This window comes from Rhinatrema bivittatum, chromosome 5 (assembly GCF_901001135.1).
Source record: "Rhinatrema bivittatum chromosome 5, aRhiBiv1.1, whole genome shotgun sequence".
NCBI lineage: Eukaryota > Metazoa > Chordata > Amphibia > Gymnophiona > Rhinatrematidae > Rhinatrema > Rhinatrema bivittatum.
The window spans coordinates 201,463,173-201,488,020 of NC_042619.1; the positions used below are offsets into that span (position 1 = coordinate 201,463,173).

Consider the following 24,848-nt stretch of genomic DNA (forward strand, 5'->3'; position numbering starts at 1 on the left):
ATTTGACTTACCCAGATAAGTGGAAGTTTTTTACCGTAATTAAAATGTTAAAGTTGTCATTATAGTATTTTGTATGAATGCTTGACAATGTGTTTTTTCAGGAATATTTTTCTGTGTATGGATAATTTGTGAACTACTTTGATTGCCTGATAAGGCGATATAAAAATGAAATAAATAAACTAAATAAATAAAAAGCACTACTTAGCCTGATAAATTGGAACTTATCTGGATAAGTGCAATAAGGATTTGGATGGCTTTTTTTGCACATGCACATGTTGTGCTTATTTTATAATGTGTATATCATATACCTGGAAGTTTTAAAATACAGGAGTAGATTTATGAATTTTGCCAGTCCTTCTCTTGCTGTCATTGTGTTCTCTGACTCACCAACTTTATTAGCACATAACAGAATAGTGCTCTGCTAATTGTACGTTTTTTTCCAATTTCAATTTGCTCCATTTTTCACCTGTTATTAGTCCTCTGAAATGTAATTTTAACTCGAATGATGTTTAATCTCAGGTTATTGGTTGCACCCTTTTTCAAGGATACCCCTTCAAAAATTATCCTTTGAATATTCCTTTTGTTGTATTTAATGGGGCATGTATTTCTTTTTGTCTTTTATATCTTTATATTTGTTTAACAGTTGCCTCTGTTACCATGCCACCCTTTCTATGGTCCTTACATGTGTTTTAATGATTTTGTTTTCACAGAGAATTCCCTCAAGAGTGTTATGCCATATTATACTATATGTAATTCGTCCCTCCCGATGCAGCCCTAGCGAAACACAGTTCCATGTCAGGGGACTGACATCTCAATAAAGATTTGGCATTTTAGAATTATTGAACTTTTCTTGTTTAATTGTTTTTTCTGGGTTTCTCTATATGGATCTTTGAATCTATTTCGCAACACACCTGTTGGATTGTTTGATTTATAGTGTGTTTGCTCATCATTCCACACTCCGATGTATTTTAAATATCGTCCATGCCTCCTGCAAGGTTTTTAACCTTGTAGAGTTCGTCTTTCAGTTTTTTCTAACAAATTCCCTCATTTTGGCATAATTTTCCTTTTTATAGTTAAATGTTATTGTGGATGTTTTCCTTAGCATTCACCCTCCAATGTTTATCTCACATTTTATTACATTATGATCAATGTTGCCAGCTTTATCTCTTGCATCAGGTCCTGCATTCCACCAAGGATTAGATCTAATATATTTCCCCCCTCGTTGGTTCCATAACTAAAAATGTCAAAATAAATAAATAAATGGCGCATGAAGCAGTCATGGATGGCATCTAGGAAGTTTACCTTCCTTGCATGTGACATTTATCGAATCAAAACTTTTACTAGTTAGTCTAATCTCTTTTAGCATTTTGATATCTTTCCTCTTCCTGGCCTGGAGGATGAGGAAACACTCACTACTATACTCTTCCCTTTTACCCTTGGAATTTTTATCCATAAAGATTCCAGAGTACAGTTTGTTTCCTGCAAAAATGTTATCCTGCTTTACTCTATGCCATCTGTAACATATTGTGCACTTTCGCCACAATTTTATTTGCCCTGTTAAGTTAATATAATTTGCACCCTGGTATCCTCCTTCTACCAGGTCTCCAAGAAGACTATTATGTCTGTATCTTCCTTTAGCACCATACATTCTAAAGCAGTCTTTTCAGCCTCCTGGCATTCACATACAGACATTTTAAATTAGTTGTATTTGTATTTGTATTTTTATATGTTCCTACAATCTTCTTGTTATCAGATAATACACACAGTTTGGAAATATTTTTATGTGTGTGTTCTGTATTTACAGTACATCTGGGTTGTTTTTTTTTTCAGGTTTTATGAACACCTCTTTATTGGGTGCTTCTAACTTACTTTGTTTGCCAGTATCCTCTGAGGATATCTTCCTATGAGCCATGTGCTATTGAGCATGAGGTTTTCCCCTATGTATTAGCTTAAAAGCTTCTCCATCTCCTTTTTAAAAGTTAGCACCAACAGCCTGGTTCCACTCTGATTAAGGTAAAGCCCATCCTGTAAGAATAGGCTCCCCTTTCCCAGAATGTTCCCCAGTTCCTTACAAACCTAAACTCTCTTCCCTGCACCATTGTCTCATCCACACATTGTGACTCTGGAGCTTGGACCACCTCTGAGGTCTTGCACATGGAACAGGAAGTATTTCTGAGAATGCAACACTGGTGGTTCTTCATAACAATCCTAAGAGGCTAAATTTACCCTCCAGAGCCTCACTTCTCCAACTTCCGTACCCACAAGTATCATGACAGCTGGCTCCTCCCCAGTCATTTTTTAAATCATATCTAGGTGGTATTTGAGGTCTGCTACCTTCACACAAGGCAGAAAAGTTACCAAGTGATCCTCATGCCCACCAGCTACCCAACTATCTACTTTCTTAATGATAAAATCACCACTACAACAGCCATCCTAACCCTTCCTTCCTGGGCATGGACCCCTGGAGACACATCCTCAGTCAAGAGGATAAAGCATCACCTGGAGAGCAGGTCCTAGATACAGGATCACTTCCTGCGACTAAGCTGATGGTCTCCTGCCAGGTGACCTTGCTCCTCCCAAACATTACAAAGGCTGCTAAACTGAAGTTGGGTCCTCTCTACTATGTCCATGTAGTTCTCTTCTATATACCTCTCTATCTGCCTCAGCTCCTCCAGATCTGCCCCTCTGGCTTCCAGAGATCAGAATAATTTTCTGAGAGCCAGGATCACTTTGCACCGGGTGCACACATGCAACCTTTTACCAACAGATAGATAACCATACATGTTGTATTCAGTGCAAAAGATTGGATGGCCCCCATCCTGATGCTGGGCTTCTGTCTGCATCTTAATTTGTTGAGTTGATAAAGTCTTGAAGGCCGATTAAGAAATAGGTATGTCTGAATTTAAATATTGTTAAATGTGATTAGGGTTTTTAAATTTATTAGGTGTATTCCTTTTTAATCTATATATGTTTTTAAAAATTTGATAACTGAATGAGTTAGTGAATGACCAGCAGCAGGACAAAAAATTAGTCAAATCATTAAAATAAGAGTTAACTGAAAATTATTTTAAGTGACTGACTAATTTTGAAGACTTTCCTCTTAGTGGCATGATAAGCTATATATCAAAAAATGAGAGGGGGTAGGGCATGTCAATCAAATTAGTAAGTCATTGCTGAGGAACCAGTACTCTCACCTTCTCAGATCAAGTAAATGACCTTTGCAAATTCACAATTGTTGGTGTTTGAGGTAGTTGTGGGTGGATCCTTGGGCCGGTGGCAGATGACCACACCCCTGGGAGAAGATCCCGAGAGGGACCACCAGTCAGGCTCAGAGTTAGGAGACAGAAACACACTAGTTCTTTTATTAAACAGTATATTGAACCACCAGAGGTGGCAGTAGTGAGCTGGAAGTGCCTGGCAGGGCTGTAGTCCCTCAGGTACTGGAACAGTGATCCTGGATAACTGAGCTGTAGAGAAACTGTATATAGTGAGTAGGCAGAGTATGCAGAGTTCAGGAACAGAACTCACACAATAGTCTCTAGAAGTAGTCCAGGTGTTGGAATGAGTTAGGCCCTCGAGGAGCGAGTACCTGGTTCCAGGGAAAGCTCTGAGAGAGAGATGGTAACTCACTGGTGTAGTAGGCAGTGATGACTTCCAGGCAGAATAAGTATTCAGCAACCAGTCTGGGAACATGGGCCCTCGAGGAGCGAGTACCGGTTCCAGACTGTGACCTGAAAAACAAAAAGAGAGTGAGGCCCCCGAGGAGCGGGTACCCCTGGTAAGTCCAAGGAAGCAGATTAGCTAGAACGAATCCATTCCTTGCTAACTCGATTAGTTAGCGATTTCTAAGAACTAATATATCTGGTACTGCTGATGTCATCTCAGGGGGACGCCCCTGAGGTTCGCAACTTTGCTGGTACATCAGCCAGGGCCACGCCACGCGCGCGCCCTTAGGCCCTTGTGAACATGACGGATTGCAGCGTCGAGCCGCTCCGGGGACGCCGGAGGAAGACGGCAGAATGACACCGCGGCAGCCAACCTTCCACTTGAGCAAGAGGGAGTCGCCAAGGAGGTGAGGAGGGCGGAGTGGTGACGTCGGACAGCGACGGTCACAACAACAATTCAAACACTGAAAAGAAATGCTATCTTTTACTAGCTCAGAGAATCAAAGTCTATTTTCCTACTACACAGACAATTCTAACAGTGACAAACAAATACTAACCATACAACTAGAAAAAAATATAGAGAGCCAGTAATAGTTTAACCCTCCGAGTATTTTTTTTTTTTAATCTCTAAATTTAAACTCTTCCTCCCAGCAAGTCCATACTTACCACCAGCAGATGAAGGTCCCACAGTCAACATTTCCTCTGGTTAACCATTAGAAACAGCACTTCTCTCCTTGAAATAAAATGACCTGTGGCAGGACCATCCAGTCCGCCACAATGTGCCTTAGTTCCATGTCTAGATATTTGACACCTTTGGAGATTCCATCCCCTGTGCCCTCTTCCCACTTAGGAAAACTGGGATTGGATGCCCTTTAACCCTGCCATTTTGTGAGAAAAGCTGTGGCTAGAATCAGATCAGGTCAGACACTCAAGAGTCAGGATGTATATTTTATTTCTCTCTCCCTAGTGAGGCCTCCCTGCCTCATTAGGTTTGCACTTTTTGAAGGGAGCTATGGTTACGATCAGGGTTAGGGTTAGGGTTTGGATCTTGCACTTCAGGACCAAAGACCAAAGACCACTGAGCACATTCACTCCCCATGATAGTGACAAGCACCTGTGACAGTCTTGGCTGTGTGAGAAGCTTGTAGAAGGATCCTATTCTTGGAAGGGACTGTTTAACCTTGCTCCTTTGGGAAAGGTCATTCTTGCTGGCTGTACTCAGACTGGAGCTGAAGACCAATGAGCCCTTTCTCCCCATCAATGTAGCCAGCAGAAACACCAGTCTAGGAAGATTTTGACTGAGAGAGAATTCCGTTTTGTTGTGAGGAGATTTTTCTTAAGACAACCCTCATACTGGGAGCCTGGCTGCATCACTAGGTTCCTGACCACATACTTTTCTATCTGAGGAGTCACCTTTTTTTCTGAGCATCTGAGAGAAGTCAAGTAAGATCAAGGAGATTCCATCCGGATCTCCAATAACTTGGGACCAGGATACGGGGCTGGGTGTTCGGGAAAACGCTAGAACATCAGGTAGGGTGGATTTTTGCTATGCTAGAAGGGGACCCCTGACATAGGAATCCTGGTTAAGCCACTGGGATAGCTTTTAGTTCACATTGCAAATCATCATGGGAAGCTCAACTAGTTTGCTGATGGAAAAGGACACCCTACCCAAGGTGAGACACCCTAGTTGTACAAAGAATCATCTGTAACTGCACAATTTAAAAATGAATTTTAATTTGCCTTGAACCAATCAATAAATGATTATTTAACACCCAGTGCCTGGTCCTGCCTGTTTTGTTACAGCAACTCCCTTCTGGGGTTACCACCACGGCTACCAACACATAAGGGATTAATCACCCCACTGTCTGGGCTATAGATGAGAGTCTCTCCCCATAAAAATAATTCCCCCCAGGGATGAAGAGTTGAGCTTGAGGGAGTCAGCTAGCCGGAGCAGCCCCAAAGAAATAAATGAGTTGTGTGCCCTGAAGGGAGTTAATGCTTCCAAAGAAAGGGTTACTGACTTATTAAAATCAGTCTTTCCAGCTGGAGATGCTTTGGACTTGCTACAAAAACAGATTTATTTCCTCTTCTTCATCTCCCCATCTCACTCACCCCCACCTGATTTTGCTTTCAAATTTGAATTGTGTCACGCAGCTTATTTGTCTGGAACAATTCCTTTTGTAGCAAGAACTATGCTAGTTTGAGATAAGTATGTGTAATTATACAGTTCCTGCTAAAATGTAAAACATTATGTTATGCTCAATTATTATTCTAAAAAAGCTGGAGGAACAGATTGTCAGTTTATCAGAAAAGTCCCACGGACATTGCTAAGTATTCTATGATGACAGTCCAGGAAGACCTGGATGGGATCTTCTGCAGCAGGTGTGGGGAAGCCAGGAGAAGACCAGGTTTCTCAGGGAAGGGAATGTAGACAATCTCTGTTCATTCATCACCTTACTTGCATTAGAAATTCATTTTAACAAGCCTGTTTGAGAAGAATTCAAAAGTCAATGCCATTCTCCTTTGAAGGTTTCAATGCACACACACACAGTCTGTCCATAATCTTTTCTAATCACTGTTTTCTTTTTAGCAAACATGTAAATGAACTACCCAGCAGGAAACTCCTCTGCCTTGCACCTGTATTGTCGTCGGTGTTTGAACCACCTCGGGCTGCCTGTCATCACTCAGCCTGCTCCTGTACAAACCTCCCACACGTATTTATTTACTTAAGTTAAGGAACTAGCGATCTCGGCAGTTTAATAATGACCCAAAAGTTCTGTAAGCGTGAATGGCGGCCACCGCAGGACTTTGCAGTTAGATCCAGCCTCGCATAGAGTAAATAGCATTGTAGGCCAGAGTATCACATTTTCGCTTGTGTTTTTATTTAGCCTGCCGATCGCCTCCCACTCCTTTGCAGTTCCAGCTTAATCAGAACCACTCTCTGCTGGGCTAGGACACTTTGCCTTGATTTACAGCTACCCAGGTATTCCCAGACTTTGTAACCCCCACCCCCACCTCATTTAGTCTAGCCACTGCCACAACAGTCCTAGGTCAGAAGTCACAAATCATGGAGCCTTCCAAGATCCATGATGTGTGCACCCCAAGTCTCACCAGCAGCTGCCACTGTTGTGCCGTGACAGAGGGACCCAAGGGGCAGCAGAACTCCGCATGGATGAGACCAGACCGAAGCCAGCAGAGGAGGAAGCATTGCTCTCCCCTGCCAACGGGCGGGACACCGAGAAGGAGGGAGAAGTTTTCAGGGCAGGCACTTTTAGGCTGAATGGAAAAATCCGGCCCTGACCAGACCCAAAGCAGCAACTGCAACACATGGCGAAGCAGTTACTGCAGCCAACCCGTTACAAAAACATTTATCTTAGGGAGAGATTTCCTTGCCCCCTCATGAAAGGTAAGTTGAATTGCTTATCCAATTTAGTCTCTCAGAGGCACTGCTGCCTATAGTTCTGAGCCACTCTCTTCCTCCCTTATAAAGATAAGTGCCATTTTTAGCCTGTTCCACACCTCAGCCAAACTTTATGGAGAAAACTGGTAATGAATTTGTGATAACATGCATCCTGAGGTAAGTGAAGATCTAGCAGAAGTTCTCAGCACCTGCTGCTTTGAAAACATCTACTACTGCCTGCAATGTGAATAGTTTATCCTCAAGTCATGTGACTGAGCTGATGAAGAAGGAACTGATGCTTAAAATGCATGCACCCTTTAGAATGCAAGTGCGATACTGCATGAGCACAAAGTCGACACTGAGCCACTGAGCAGCTCGGCTAGTAGAGCCAGATAAACTTATCTGCCTAACTTAGCCCATATAGTCAGTGGCTTGGCCGTGCCACTGAACGAACCCAGCTATTTTAAACTTAGCCGGATAAGTTTATCTGGCTAACTTTGGGACAGCCCTATGGGTGACCAGACTTAGCTCGATAAGTTAACTGGCTAACTCTCAATATCCAGGTTAGCTGGATCACTTATCTGGCTAAGTCAGCACCTCTCCGGAATGCCCTTATCCCACCCGGCACTTAGCTAGCTAACTGTTTAACTAGTTATCCAGTTTAGCAGGGCCGGATATTCAGCCACCGCTACTTACCGGAGAAGTTAGGACTTATCCGGCTAAGTAATACTAAATAGAACTCTCAACGAATATACCAACGTTGTGGGTGCTAACCATGACAGGAGTAGCTCTGCCATAAGTGTCATTGGAAAGGCCATGGCTGACATGCACAACTCTATCACAGCTTTCCTTACTAATTTGACTTCTTTAGATTAAGCTAATCCTAAGAAACTTAAATAGTTATAACATACTACAGTATCACTATAATACTAGCCAGTACTGAAGCTGATATGCACAACTGGACAGAGATAAGCATCCTTCAGGCCTGTGGTTTACATGCAGCCAAAATTCAGTGGTTAAGCATCACCATACATAGCCATAATGTCTCTTGTACTAGGGCCAATCCAGTTACAGGTGTGTCTTTGTTTTTTGGCATATGATCTTTTCCTGTCAAATACATAGAACACAGAAAACTTTGAAAGCAGAAGAGTTACACCTAGAGTATCTCCATTACACCAAGCCCTGAAGTTACACCTCATCAAGGATCAATGACAGGAAAAGATTAAATGCCCAGCATTCAAAAAAATTGCATACCACAGCTGGCAAACAACACAGCTGAAAGACAAGCTAAAATGATTTCCTCCCTATGTTCTGTTCCATGTGGGTGATGAATTATTGGTGTTTAAAGTGTTTTGAAAGCTCCTTCACCTCCTCTTGATTCTCTGCCAGAATGTGGAAGCTGTGCAAAGCCAGACGCTGCTGTACTGTGCTTCATCAGAAGAGCACGCCGGGCAGGCAGCATGCAGACATGGGGGGGTGGCTAAGGCATGCTTTAGGCAAAGCTTTCTTAAATGAGCACACATTTTACTAAGGAAAGGCATGCTCTGTGAGATGTATAAAAGGGAAACCACTGGAACTAGAGTACCTGAATGCAATCTGCTTTGAAATGCTTGAAAAAGTGGAAAATAAATCAGATAACTAAAACGAGATGGCCAAGAAACAGGCAAGCTGCAGTTGTAAGGAATCTCCCTCGTTTTGCTGCTTTATTTTATTTGTGCATGCTGGAAGCACTTCTTCCCTTTGAATCCCTTCTCCCTCGTGCACCACGATCAGCGACTGTGGCAGAGAAGGCTTGCAATAACGTATTCATACAATTATTTTTTCATAATGGCTTCTGGACTTTGAGGCTTTCTAGCCCCATCCCCCACAATCCAAGGAAACACACAAACCAGAGAAATCAAGTGAAGAGGACGGTGGGCCCCCAACCACCAGCCATCTATGAACGGGTAGCACATTTACTTTCCTCCTGCTGCTTCTGGCTCAAGATGTGGTGCATGAGTCTTTATTCACTGCGATCTGTGGATTTTATCCTCTTATTTTATATTCCCTCAATCCTCAGCTGGGGGCCACACACACTAGGGCACTTCTCGGACCTCCGCTATTGTGGGATTGAGCGTCACCCATTATGCAATGCCCAGAACTAGCCCCCCTCCCCACCTGTCCAGGGAGCGGAAGACCTTAAACTGGAAAGAAATCCAAATCCTCTGCTAGCAGTACCCTGCCCAACTGCTGAGTCTACAGGGCAACTTCATTGCCATCTTTAAAGCAATGCTTGGCAGAGGTTTCCCTCCACTGTGTGACAAAGGAAACATTTTTACTCAGTAAAAATCTCCATTTCTAAAAGCAAGACTCCCACATTCTTTCTGGAAGCTACAGCCTCTGTAATATTTTTAGGTAAAAAAACTGGGTTAGACCCTCGATGCAGCAACTACATGAGAGGTGGGCAAACAGCAGCTCCTGGACCAGAGCCAGCCCCCTCAGAAGGCTTATGGCTGCTCCACAGGCCTTCTGCTTTGAAGTGACAGCTCTGGACCAGACGGATGCCTGCTGAATGCCTCTGCCACAATTCCAAGGGACCATAGTCCAAGACCCCCTCATCCAGGTAGGGCCATCTCTGCACTACTGGGGCCGATGCAGTAAAGTTGCGTAGAAAGTGGGTGTTGAACAGTCAGCACCCGCTTTCTTAACGCACCCCAGGCGCCCCCAAAGGGAGCGCCATGCAATATTAAAATTAGGGGGTCATGTTAGCTAATGCGAACCCAATCAGTTTTCGTGACCGCCGTACGCCGGTCATGAAAACCGACCCCGAGTTTATCGGTGTTGGTTTTCCTTACTGGCGGCAGCCACAAAAATCGATGCCGATAAACTTGGCATTAGTTTTCATGACTACCATTCACCGGAAAGGAAAACTGACGCCAATAAACTCCAGGCAGGCGTTAATAGTTGACAGTTAAATGTGCGCCGAGACACACTTTTTTTTTGCGTCGGGAGTGAATGCCTAATAGCCTCATTCACATGCATTTACATGTGATGAGCGCTATTAGATTCACTCTGCATTGGATGCTCGTTGAATATGCGCTAATCCTCTTATTGCATTAGGGGATTGATTAGCGCCTATTCTACCTGATTCCGATTGCAGGTTAACAGTGCGCTCGGCTGAGCGCACCGTATTGCATCAGCCTCCATGTTAGCCAAACTGAAAACTTTATTCCTTTTCTATAAACAATTGATATACTCTAACAAGGTAACTTCATTAAAGAAAAAAATAAAGGTCCATTACACTCGAGCCTCATTAGCATAGTCAGTACTTTTAATCAATCAGAGCTTGGTTTATTCAGTTGCAGTAAATTATAAAGCAATTTGGTCTATAAACTGAGGGTACTGCGTTTCAAGAAAACAATTTAGGACATGACAAGACATGGTATGGATGTCATGGGGTAACACAATAGCATTGCAGATAATTACAGATAAAGACTGACTGGATAATCCAGTGCACATTAAGGATAGATTCAGCCATAGAAACTGGAATGCTTGTAAGATATCGCTCTTATTCAGGTCTCTCTCTCTCTCTGGTAGATAAGCATTGAAGATTTCATACTCAATCCAACACCCAGCTCCCTCCTCCAGTGTTTTACCGCCAGGGTTTCATAATGATTCGGGTATTGTTTGACAGAGGAAGCTTAGAAGGTTTATTGCAGCTTCTTTTTCTTCAGCATACACAATTTTAAAAGGTGTTGACATTGCTCTCTTCAGAAGTAACAGGAGGTGCTGAACTGTGACCTGGAGCAGAATACACATAATTCTCTCTGGAGGGGAGTATTAAGATGGCACCTGTCAAACTGGCACATGGGCACCTATCTGCGCGCTTAGCATTGGCCCGCGCCCAGGGACGCAGCTATTTTATAACTTGCAGACATATATGAGTGCATATTATAAAATAGCCCGACTGCGCGCATGTGCACCGAATTTTAAGAGGGGGCGCGATGGGCATGCAAATCCCACTTCTCCGCATAAATCGGGGAATTTTAAAAGGAGCGTGTGTGGAAGCTATTCCCAGTTTTGCCGGTTTGTCCTCAGTTCACCCCGTTAAGAGATAGGTCCTCCAAACCCCCCCTAGTTTCATAGCCTTCACTCCCCCCAGTAATCCCTGACCCTTAAAACCCCGCAGATCTGCCTAATTTTCTATCTTTTTTAATGTACACATCATCCATAGCAGAAATAAAGTTATGCAGTGGGGGGGGGGGGGGGGGATGGGGGCTCGGCATGTGCCGGATCACATAAGAATTCATACGCACATCTCAGGGTCACGTCCAAAAACGCCCACGCCCCCACCCTTTTTTGAAAACGTTTGAGATGCGCGCACTGCGGGAGATACGTGCGTATCTCGCCGGCTTTTAAAACCCCGCACGCGCGCAAGTCCTATTGATTCGGGGCTTCAGGCTTCTAGAACTCACCTTTAAGGAAGCGAAAGGGACGCTTGTTGTATGTAGTTCTGTTAAGAGTCTTAATGAAGTATTGATGGCTGCTGTCTCTCCTGCAGGCTCCAGACCGTGACAAATATTTTCATTATTTCGTTGAACCTCTCTCTAATATTTCTTATTACTAGCTGTGATTATTTGGGGATTTAAGCTGTATTATTGGCTCTGCAGAGGTGAAGAAGAAACTGAGTGAACTGAGTACTCTGTGAGCACTGTTCCTCAGTCCAAACATTTCATTCCAACTCTACAGGAAAAGGGAACACAAATTTTCAATCAATACATAAATATTCTGCGTATTAATCTGGATAGCTGGGAGCAGCCTGTGCACGTCGATACACTGTGACCCAACCAAGGTGCCAAAGCTAGCGTGCATCTCCCCACAGAGAGAAAACACAAACTGGAGGCCAATGAAGCCCTAAAACTGCTGACTGGAGCAGGCACCGCATGTGGCAGACAAGTGCCAGCCACAGGAGCTTGAATGCTCTTATTGCGCCGGTATTTTTTCTTATGTTATTTGTATTTTTGATTGCATTGTTGTAAGCGACCCTGAGTACCTTTTCTGAAGCAAGGCCACATAAATGCAAGAACCGAATAAAAATAGCCGATACCTGTGGAAATTCACTGCAGGCCCCTATGAATTGTCCCTCTCCCCCCAGCCCAGCCTGCCCGCCAACTGCGAGCCCAGGTACAACCTACTCGGCCCCCATCACAGCCTGCCCTTCCCCCACCTCCGCAGCCCCAGGAGCAGCAGAGCTGGCTTTCCCCTCCCTCCTCAGCACCAGCTAGGAACAGGAAGCAGAAAAGCTGCTTTCTGCTGAGTTGGGCCGACGCAATATAACGCGCTCGGCCAAGCGTACGGCTTTACACGCATTTTGGACATGCGTCCAAAACCCCTCGTGCAGTAAGGGGCAAAGCATATCCAAAACGCGTGTCCAAACCAGCGCGTAGCTAATAGCATTCATCACATTGAAATTCATGTTGATGAGGCTATTAAGTATTACCCCCAAGGCAATAAAAAAAATGCGCCCCTGAGGCGAACATTTTTACTCTCAAAAATTAAAGCCTGCCCCGGAGCTTGCATTAATTCTTGAGGAGCCCTAAAAGTAAACAGAAAAGCAGAAAATACTGCTTTTCTGTAGTTCCTCTGACTTAATGTTGTGGTGATATTTAGTCAAAAGAACTGAAAAAAAGGAGAACCGGCAAAAAAATAAATAAATAAATAAATGTCGCCAGCGGTCAGGTTAGGAAAACGGATGCTCTTTAATGAGCGTCCAATATCCTAACCCGTGGCTGTGCACAGGTTAGGAAAAGGGACGCTCGTAAAATGCAGCGTCCGTTTTCCTAACCCGCTGAAAGCCACCTCTCTCGGGCGTCCGATGCCGAGGAGGCGCTAAGGTCACACAATTTTCCCTAGCACCTCCTTTTCATCTTGGCAGCCCATATGAATATTTAATCGGGTGCCCGAGAGAGGTGGATCGGCGCGTGTTAAGAGAGCGGGCGCTCATGATTGAGCAAATCTTCAGCTGTACTGCTGCCCCCCAGATTATTGCCACCCTAGTTACAGGCCTAGTGTGCCGAATGACAAATCCAGGCCTGAGCACAAACTACATCCCCTCATCCCCATCTCCAGCACAGCCTGAGCCCCCCCCCCCTCCCCCACACAACCATTCCAAGCTCCAGCTACTCTGGCCTGCAGAGATTGAACTCATTTTTGGAGGGCCAGGAGCTCTTTGCACAGAGTGCACACATGCAACCACTCACCATACCTGGGAACATTTGATTTCCAGTCACCCCTGAGAATTTGGCAGATTAGTGTGTGTGGGAGGGGGAGGGGTAGGGCAGTGCCTGCATGCGCACAGACTCTCATGTACACACACATTAACACACATGTTCACTCTCATCCTGTCTTTCACACGCATACATGCTCATTCCATTACACCCACACTCACTCTCATCCACTCATTCACCCACAGACTCTCACACATGTGCACACTCAGTCAATTCTTCCCATCTTCCACACACACACACAAACTCACCTCAGTAACAGCAAACCAACCACCCTCCATTGCCAAACACTTTGTGAATTAACAAACAAAACAAAAAAAAGAGCCTAGAACCTTGCCATACCATCCCAGCACTAAATCTCAGGACTCAAAACAGCAGCAACCTTGTCTATGAAAAGGCAGCAATGCAAATATTATAGCAGGCTCTAGAACACTAATACACCACCTACAGGGAAACAGACCAAGCCATACTACTACAAATCCCTACAGAGAAACTACACACTAACAGAAATACTGCACCTCAATCACATTCGCAGAATACAGATTGACCCTTGCCTAATACAGAATAAGGAACTACAAATTAGAACCAGAAATATGCAAACAAAACTAAAATGGGAAACCGGAGAAACCAGACTGAACCGTGGAATTCTGAAGAAAGAGCAAAATACAAATATGTAATGCACATTCCCAAAGATAGCCTATGCCAATCAATAAAAAATCAAAATGGGTTAGGGGATTGTTGGTGTTTTACATTGTTGTCTGATCTTATTTTTCTAACTGGCTGGTCCTGGCCTCTTTTTTCATGTTTCCCTTCTCGTTCATTTCCCAATTCCTTTTTTAGGGTCTATTTTTCTTTCCGTTTCTTCTTCTTTCCTTTCTCCCTCAAACACTCACACATGCTCTTACTCTCTCTCACACACAGGCTTTCACTCACATACGCTGTAGTGTCTCCATCTCACACACAGGCTCTCACTCTCATATGTTGTCTCCATTTCACATACACACAGGCTCTCACACTTGCTGCCTCCATCTCACACACACACACAGGCTCTCCTCACATGCTGTCTTTCTTTCTCATGTATGTCAGGCTGTCATCCTCACATGCTCGCTGACTGTCACACACAAACATTCTCTTTCACACACACACACCAATCAGGCCCCAGCCTCCCCCTCGCTTCTAGGCCTCCTCTTCCTCCTCCTCACTCTCATACTACACTCTCATACGTTATCTCCATTTTACATATACACAGGCTCTCACACATGCTGCTTCCATCTCACATACACATAGGCTCTCACTTTTACATGCTGTCTTTATCTCTCTCTCACACACACAGGCTCTCACTCTCATAAGCTGTCTCCATTTCACATACACACAGGCTCTCACTCACACATGCTGCCTCCATCTCACACACACACACACAGGCTCTCCTCACATGCTGTCTTTCTTTCTCATGTATGTACAGGCTGTCATCCTCACATGCTCACTGACTGTCACACACAAGAATTCTCTTTCACACACACACCAATCAGGCCCCAGTCTCCCCCACGCTTCTAGTCCTCCTCCTCAGGCTGCCACAGGATGAGGTCCACAGAGGCCCTGCTGCTGGGCCTCCTCTTCTGGGCTGCCAAGGAATGGGATCCATGGCAACCCTGCTACAGGGCTGTTTCTTTGAACACCGTAGAGGGCTAATTGGGTGAACCACTGTCCACCCTATGGCCTCAGAGATGCTGACCAACCTGCTCAGTACAGGGACGACTTGCCTCCTACTTCCTACCTATACAGGGTCAACGTGCATCCTACTTCCTGCCTGCACAGTTCCTGTATTCATTTTCCGAGTCCTGCTTCCACAGAAAGCACTCTGAGATTTCGGGTGTTGGCCCAGAAACCCAGCAATTTCTGCAGAATTCCACAGTCTCCAGACCAAATCTGGAGAGTTCCCAGGTGTGTGCATGTGACACTCAGTGCAAAAGAAGGAATACCCCTCTCCCTCACTGCTAGACTAATGCAGGTCAGGATTTACAACCTCCCACCTACAAGAAGATAATCATGCATGTGAAAAACAATGCAAAAGACCAGAAAGCTCCCCACCCTACCACCAACATGGGCATAGCATCCATAGTGCACAGTGGTGCACAGGAATCACCAACTTACAAAAGGAATGTGCCATCCACCACAACCTAGAAACACCATCCCCAGAGTGGTGAAGAAGGTCTGCGATGCAAGGCCACTGTGGGAGTCATTGCTGGACTATTACAGGTTCGGATTTACGATTTTGGAGCTCCTAGGCACCAAATTTAGAAGTGCCTGGGGGGGGAGGGTGGGAAGGCATATGAGTGGGGTGGAGCAATTAAGGATTAAAAGGAGGATTCAAAAATTGAAAGCTCCCACACACCATGCAGCCAGTACCCATTTCTCACTCCTTCTCCCCTCCACCTTAACACACTCTGCCATGTCCTCTCCCCGTTCCTTCCTCCTCCTTCTCATCCCATTCTCACTTGTTGCTCTCTCTCTCTTTTCCCCTCCCCTCCCACCCAATCCAGCCTCCTAAAAACACAGCAGCTGGTGGCTGCATCCCCTTGTTTAGGTGCTGCTGCACCACGTCACCGTGCCCGTGAGGACAGAAGGATGCACAACGCAGAGCAGCGTCTACATCTGGGGAATCCTCTACATGCGTCAAGGACTCCTGCGCATCCACAGATTGTTTCAGCCATTAAGTGATGGACCAGGAGCAGGAGGGGACCCAGATGCTGAAGGTGACGTTGCTTAGGTTGCCAGCATGGCACCGGAGGCAGCTGCCGCTTTTGCCTATGCGGAAGTCCAGGCCTGGACTATTGTCTGCATCTTAATTGTATTCATTCATCAGTGATTTAAAATTTCTAAGGGTGTATGCATGTTCAAACTAATCTAAAGTACTTTTAATGAATTGGTTTGTTTTATATTTGTCTGTCAGTGATGCTCCAGAGACTACAAGTAATCTACTTATAACTTCCCGATTACACATCTTATTGACCCTTGTTTTGAACTAATTCCCTGTTATTGTATCAAATAAATTAATCTGTTATTGAAAATTTATAGGAAGTGGTGTTTTGGTGCATGCCTTCTGATCCTCTGCTCCTAGAAAAAGGACTGTGGAACCTGAAGATTAGATGGCTCACGGTATCTTCTGAAGGCCTCTGCTGGGGCTGCTGAGAAGAAGATGTGTAAATGAGCCTTCTGGTTCTTTGCTGCTAATAAATGGATACCACTTCCTCCTAAGCACATTATATATAGATCCATACATGGACAGACACTTAGAAAAATGTACTTTTATTTAAAAAAAAATCTTACACAATGGAAATGTCTAACCCAAAGCTCACCAAAAGATTACAAATTATGATCTAAATGACGAGGCCCAAAAATGTTTGAATGTTGATTTTCAAAATCTTACTACCCCTTCCATGTAAGATCAGTAACAAAAAGTGCACAGCCTACCCTCACTATACAGAAATTACTATCTTTATACTCATTACTCTTACTCCTCAGTCACTAGCAGTCATTATTAATTGCACTATAACTCCTTCCAGAGATCAAGCAGTGGAAATAAAACCTACATTCCATAGGGAAAGATCATTTAGGGAGCTTTATACTATAAAGAAATGACCAAACTAAGAATCCTCTACTCATGAGGTTCTCTTCTGTTCCTTCAGAAAAAAATAAAATAAAATAAAAACAATTTCTTTCCGCTACTCATTTTTACATTTTATTATTCTACGAAATAATAACAACTTATCTTTGAACTTAATATTCCTCAGGACAGAGCTATTTTTGTTTTATGGTGGGGGCCAATAAAATCTCCTTTTGAGTATGGAATGGTTGGAAATGTAATATTTTTACAGGTGGTGTGCATGGATACTCCCGACTCCTTCAAGCAAGGCTCCTAATATTTTTATGCCCACATTTAGCCAATAGTTCTTTCGGAAACGAGTATTAGAAGCAAGTGAATTATTTAGTAAGTGCTATGGTCATGGATGTCATATAAACAATAAATATTTACAAAAACAAGCATTGTAAAAAAAAGTTTGAAAACGCAGCAGACACTACATAAAGGCTTTACACTCCAATTTTTAAAATTTGTGTTTCGGTTTTATTTCAGTTTGTTTTATTTGTTGAAGTAAAACAATAACAAAAAAATGTAATAGTCCTACCATTCCACCTCTCTCCCTGGCCCAAACTTAGCACTTCTGCGGGGATCTCTAAAGTTGATATAGAAAGGAACAAAATGAGTCCCCATTAACTCCTGCTGACCCCCTAAGACCATGTGCTGTCCGTCCATAAAATAAAACAGGAGCCAGCAGGAGCAGAAGTGACTGGGGATTGCACTTGCTCCTTTCTACATTGAAAATCTCCATGAAAGGGTTAATTATGGTCAGGGTGTTTTTGTTGTTGTTGTTGTTGATGATGATGATTTTCATTTGGGAAAGTCAACAGAAAATAAAATTTCAGAGTTTTGTTCCATTTCTAAATGAAACAGAAGTGGCTTGTTGCATTTTAAAATGAATGCACACTCCATCAATGCTCCATTGAAAAGTAAGGCTCCTCATCCTAGTATGCAAATAAAATAGTACTGAAACATTAACTAAATCAAAAGGGAAACTTGTTAGCATAAAATGCATAAAGAACCATCAGCCACCAAGTTTCCCTACAGAAGGTAAGGTACATTCCTAGAGACAGTAAATTTTTCTTGTGAATGCTATCAATTCTAGGGATGTGAATCGTGTCCTCGATCGTCTTAACGATCGATTTCGGCTGGGAGGGGGAGGGAATCGTATTGTTGCCGTTTGGGGGGGTAAAATATCGTGAAAAATCGTTAAAAATCGTTAAAAATCGAAAAATCGAAAAACCGGCACATTAAAACCCCCTAAAACCCACCCCCGACCCTTTAAATTAAATCCCCCACCCTCCCGAACCCCCCCCAAATAACTTAAATAACCTGCGGGTCGTTAAAAATCGAAAAATCGAAAAACCGGCACATTAAAACCCCCTAAAACCCACCCCCGACCCTTTAAATTAAATCCCCCACCCTCCCGAACCCCCCCCAAATAACTTAAATAACCTGCGGGTCCAGCGGCGGTCCGGAACGGCAGCGGTCCGGAACGGGCTCCTGCTCCTGAATCTTGTCGTCTTCAGCCGGCGCCATTTTCCAAAATGGTGCCGAAAAATGGCGGCGGCCATAGACGAAAAAGATTGGACGGCAGGAGGTCCTTCCGGACCTCCGCTGGACTTTTGGCAAGTCTCGTGGGGGTCAGGAGGCCCCCCACAAGCTGGCCAAAAGTTCCTGGAGGTCCAGCGGGGGTCAGGGAGCGATTTCCCGCCGCGAATCGTTTTCGTACGGAAAATGGCGCCGGCAGGAGATCGACTGCAGGAGGTCATTCAGCGAGGCGCCGGAACCCTCCTGCCGGCGCCATTTTCCGTACGGAAAATGGCGCCGGCAGGAGATCGACTGCAGGAGGTCGTTCAGCGAGGCGCCGGAACCCTCGCTGAACGACCTCCTGCAGTCGATCTCCTGCCGGCGCCATTTTCCGTACGAAAACGATTCGCGGCGGGAAATCGCTCCCTGACCCCCGCTGGACCTCCAGGAACTTTTGGCCAGCTTGTGGGGGGCCTCCTGACCCCCACGAGACTTGCCAAAAGTCCAGCGGGGGTCCGGAAGGACCTCCTGCCGTCCAATCTTTTTCGTCTATGGCCGCCGCCATTTTTCGGCGCCATTTTGGAAAATGGCGCCGGCTGAAGACGACAAGATTCAGGAGCAGGAGCCCGTTCCGGACCGCTGCCGTTCCGGACTGCCGCTGGACCCGCAGGTTATTTAAGTTATTGGGGGGGGTTCGGGAGGGTGGGGGATTTAATTTAAAGGGTCGGGGGTGGGTTTTAGGGGGTTTTAGTGTGCCGGCTCACGATTCTAACGATTTATAACGATAAATCGTTAGAATCTGTATTGTATTGTGTTCCATAACGGTTTAAGACGATATTAAAATTATCGGACGATAATTTTAATCGTCCTAAAACGATTCACATCCCTAAATTCTCTAGAGTTGAAAGTCAGTAAAGGACAACCAAATGAGAACAATCCCTGTCACTCCCCAGGACAGGATGGCAGTCTGTACCTAAAGAGATAACATCAGCAAGCAACTGCGATATCAAAAGTCAAAGCAAGAGAAGCACATGGACATGCGGGGAGAGGTAATAACCAGTGGCACCGCTGTCTTCACTTTTTGGTTCCCCCACCGTTTGCTAAAAGCATGGCTGATGGCATCAGAGTTCTCTTTGAAATGCGATAGGTGGTTAGGACCTTGTTGCCGTGAAAACTTGGTTCAGGGTGTAAGAGTTCTCTGTTCTATAGTTTATTAAAACATTAGAAGTTAATTTGGTGCATTCCTTACTCTAGAGGGTAGGGGGTATTACTATGAAGAGGTAGCTTAATTATTTCTAGAAATGTGGAGTAGGTAGGAGGTGCTAAGAGGTGGTGATATATCTGCTAACTGTAATATGATGTAGGCGGGTGGTAATACAGAGTTAATGATGAATATGTTGTATGGGAGATGGAGTAGGTGGGTGGGAACATGGAGGTGATGAGGTATTTATTATGTTTTGCTGTGTTTTATGTTCATTTTATTGCTTTGTTGTTTTTAATGTATGTGCATCGCTTTGGAAATTTTTATTGTAAAAATTGGAAGGCAATTAACACATTTTTATAAATAAATAAAAGTGAGAAACCGTAAACCAAATTATGGGTAACCCTGCCATGATTTACAGTATAGAATCAATACAAGAGCAAGAAGAGTTGCTGACCATGCGGGAAATCTATGGGGGGAATGTGGCATTCGTGCATTCTGGGGATTCTCTGAATTCCATTTTATTTCCACAGAATTGCTCTGGTATTAGAGTTACTCTATATGAACTGTGTGTTTTAGAATTCTTCTGCTGATTGAAATTCAAGCACAGGTCTGAGCTGTGAGCCGCAGATGTTCCCTTCCTGGCCTCTACGATATGGGGGTTAACATCCAGCCACCCAAGCTCCCCAAACTGTACAGATTATTACTCCTCCTACCACAAGCATTCTATTTAGGAATGGCCACTGTATTTAAGTGAGAGAGGAAATCTAACATCCCCAGTCCAGTGAGCAGCCATAAGAACATAAGAACATAAGAAAATGCCATACTGGGTCAGACCAAGGGTCCATCAAGCCCAGCATCCTGTTTCCAACAGTGGCCAATCCAGGCCATAAGAACCTGGCAAGTACCCAAAAACTAAGTCTATTCCATGTAACCATTGCTAATGGCAGTGGCTATTCTCTAAGTGAACCTAATAGCAGGTAATGGACTTCTCCTCCAAGAACTTATCCAATCCTTTTTAAACACAGCTATACTACCTGCACGAACCACATTCTCTGGCAACAAATTCCAGAGTTTAATTGTGCGTTGAGTAAAAAAGAACTTTCTCCGATTAGTTTTAAATGTGCCCCATGCTAACTTCATGGAGTGTCCCCTAGTCCTTCTACTATCTGAAAGAGTAAATAACCGATTCACATCTACCCGTTCTAGACCTCTCATGATTTTAAACACCTCTATCATATCCCCCCTCAGTCGTCTCTTCTCCAAGCTGAAAAGTCCTAATCTCTTTAGTCTTTCCTCATAGGGGAGTTGTTCCATTCCCCTTATCATTTTGGTAGCCCTTCTCTGTACCTTCTCCATCGCAATTATATCTTTTTTGAGATGCGGCGACCAGAATTGTACACAGTATTCAAGGTGCGGTCTCACCATGGAGCGATACAGAGGCATTATGACATTTTCCGTTTTATTCATCATTCCTTTTCTAATAATTCCCAACATTCTGTTTGCTTTTTTGACTGCCGCAGCACACTGAACCGACGATTTCAATGTGTTATCCACTATGACACCTAGATCTCTTTCTTGGGTTGTAGCACCTAATATGGAACCCAACATCGTGTAATTATAGCATGGGTTATTTTTCCCTATATGCATCACCTTGCACTTTTCCACATTAAATTTCATCTGCCATTTGGATGCCCAATTTTCCAGTCTCACAAGGTCTTCCTGCAATTTATCACAATCTGCTTGTGATTTAACTACTCTGCACAATTTTGTGTCATCTGCAAATTTGATTATCTCACTCGTCGTATTTCTTTCCAGATCATTTATAAATATATTGAACAGTAAGGGTCCCAATACAGATCCCTGAGGCACTCCACTGTCCACTCCCTTCCACTGAGAAAATTGCCCATTTAATCCTACTCTCTGTTTCCTGTCTTTTAGCCAGTTTGCAATCCACGAAAGGACATCGCCACCTATCCCATGACTTTTTACTTTTCCTAGAAGCCTCTCATGAGGAACTTTGTCAAACGCCTTCTGAAAATCCAAGTATACTATATCTACCGGTTCACCTTTATCCACATGTTTATTAACTCCTTCAAAAAAGTGAAGCAGATTTGTGAGGCAAGACTTGCCCTGGGTAAAGCCATGCTGACTTTGTTCCATTAAACCATGTTTTTCTATATGTTCTGTGATTTTGATGTTTAGAACACTTTCCACTATTTTTCCTGGCACTGAAGTCAGGCTAACCGGTCTGTAGTTTCCCGGATCGCCCCTGGAGCCCTTTTTCCATCCTTCAGGGGTCATTCTGACCCCTGAAGGATGGAACAAGGACTTTTTTTTTTTTTTTTTCGAATTCGTTTATCCAGTGATTCAGCACGATGTACGAAATAGTGACACATCCACGAGATTTCCCACGTCCGTGCCCATGCTAGGCAAATGCAAACCAGTCCGATGCGGAGAAGGCTTCGCACAGTGACGAGCAGCAGACGAGGATGCTCATCGAGAATTGGCATCGAGAACTGGCAAATCTGAAGGGAGACAAAACGCTTCACGTCTCTGTCCCTGTGCCTCTCCCTACTGGTCTTGTGCTCTCCAGCTAAACTGAGAGCACAAGGTAAAGTGGAAGGAGGTACAGGTGGCGGGTGGGAAAGGGCAGGAATGAACCGACTGGCCCCCTCAGAAATCGGCCAGAGTGGAGGGCATCAGGCTGCAGCCGCCTCTCCCTGGCTTCCAGCAGTCCCTCCCTCACTGGCGATTCTGCAGTGCTGAGAGGGGGGTTTCTCTTTCCCATCTCTTGGTCTGAGATTAGCCGCTGGGTCATCCTGAACAGCTGTTCCGGTTTGTTTTTTTTTTGGGGGGGGGGGGGGAAGGGGGTGGAGCATTTCTTGATTTTTTTTTTTTTCCAGAGGACTCTAGAAGTTGCTGAATGACCATAGTTTGGCTGCGATGTAGAAGAGCCAGTGCTGGTCACGGAATGATTCTCGATGTTTTTGCAATGCAGCCATAATGGAATGAATCTTTTTTTCTAAAGGCAGGGTTGTTTTTTGTTTTTTTTTGAGGGGTGGGGGTGCGTTTTTTTTCACGTTTGTTACCTATCACCCATCCTGAGAAGTGGGGAAACCACTGCATGCTCTCACTGATACCAGGAAAGAACGGGAGGTTAGGAGTTCCAGGAACCCCAATGTCACAGCTTCAAAGAGAGGGAGAGAGAGGGAGGGAGGGAGAGAGAGAGAGAGAGAGAGTGTGTGTGTGTGTGTGTGTCTTACGGGGGGGGAGAGAGAGGAGGCGAGAGAGATGCTGGGAATAGCTCCTTGCTTCATTATTCGTTTTCTTGCTTTGTTCTTTGAAAAATTTTCCCAATCCTGCAGCAGTGACCTCAATAAGGATTTAAAATTGATGAAATCCCTGGGACCTACTAAGCAGTGCAGCAGGAATTCTGAGTCACTCCATCGCTGTGGCTGAGATGGATCCAACGTGGACATCTTCTATGGACTGCACTCCCAGAGACACTGTACTCTTATAACCCCCACCCCTTTCGGTACATGCACCAAATATAGACGAAGGTTTATAGCAAGCTGGGAACTCGTCTTCCTCCCTCCCTCCCCATCCTGGAATGTCACACACACACATTCAAAAGTTAACCCAAGTGATGGACTGGCACCCCTGCTTCAATCACACCCGATGACCGCCGATTAAGTCCAGATAAGAGGAACCCTTTTATACCCTCACTGAGCCATGGGCATGGGCACGGGCACATCTGGGCTCATGCTCCCTGCTTTTGCACACACGATTCGGTGTGCAACTTTGGCACTGCAGTGCACTGTGTTGTAACATTCGCGCTATTGATCTTTCGGTTTTCTTAACAGAATTTGCAGCATCAAGCCTCACAATTTGTGCTGCCTGGCCAGGATTACATTTTTCAGACAGGCATTCTTTAAATGAATATCACCACTCCACAAGCATTCGGTGCTGCTTGCATGATCCGTGGCTTCAGGCATTCACTTCACTGCACGTGGCTATAAGGTTTATGGGTAAAATTCTTGAATAAGGTATTATACTATACTGGCAAAAGCAAGAAGTGTCAGGAAAGGCAGAATATAAATGAACATTGGTATTCAGTTAACCATTTGTCCACCTGTATGTGTATGCCAGTATTTAAGAGATTCACATGTATCCAGCTCAGAAATAAACTATAAAAGACCCCAGGATCTGTGCTATAAACAATTGGGTTACAGGTGAGGAAAGGGTTACAGGCTTAAAGTTTAAGTTTGCATTCGCTCTGCTACTGCAGCTGTACGATGACATGCAGCAGGACACAGAGAACCGTGCTGAAAAGAAAATATTTAATGAAGACATGGAGGCTCGTTGTATCACTTCGGTGCTCTCTCGACTACTCCACCACATCTTTTCCTCATTTTAAAGAGCTCCAAATATTTTCAGACAGACCGGTTCGCTCAATAACACTTTTAAATAGCTCATCAGTCTACAGATAACGAGAAGAGAAAAAAACCAAACAAAAAACCCCCCCTCTCGATTCTTCACTAAATATTCTGAAAATGCAGCGATTTCACTAAGTGCCAATAATGACCAACGCACAGAAATCCGTGAAACGCAGCAACCATTCCAATGACAAGCACCCAAGTTTAGCAATGGCACAGAGAATAAAGCAGCTTACCCACCGAGATCTGCCAAAATCTTTGGGGTGCCGGTGTCAGTCAGAGCGGGGACAGCTGAGCAGCACCACAATGCCTCTTCAGCACAGCCACATTTTATTCCAAGGTGTTGGGGGGTTATTTTTTTTTTTTTTTGCTAGCAAACAAGGTACCCATGCACAAGAGTCAAGTTCTCTAGCAAAGCAAATAATTCCATGTAGACCAAGAACTCCAGAAGGCTGCTTTAGCCTAGCTCTGAAAATGGCCAATTTCCCCTTACCGAAAATGTAATCCAGGTGCCAAGCAAAAAGCAAAAGACTGGTGGAGGTGGAAAAAAATGAGAGGCAAAAAGAAGTGATTGGTGAGGTCCAGGCTAGGAAATCCTCTCTGTGCTGGCAGCGTTCAGAGCAGCCCGCTCTACCTGCAGCCTCCCCAGATGCAGGCAGCAGCCATAGGGAAGAGAGAAAGGAGCTGCATTTTCCAAGTATCCTGCAGGAAGA

The 24,848-nt window shown here is 44.4% G+C and overlaps 1 protein-coding gene across 1 annotated transcript in view; it reads right to left on the reverse strand.

Annotated features, from left to right (window-relative positions):
* The window catches only part of IL1RAPL1 (interleukin 1 receptor accessory protein like 1), a 1,713,530-nt gene extending 1,688,966 nt beyond the window's left edge, over nt 1–24,564 (reverse strand). The window contains exon 1 of the mRNA XM_029603082.1: nt 24,376–24,564. The gene's annotated coding sequence lies outside the window, so the exon portion shown is untranslated. The remainder of the gene's footprint in view (nt 1–24,375) is intronic.
* Nucleotides 24,565–24,848: the final 284 nt, after the last annotated feature.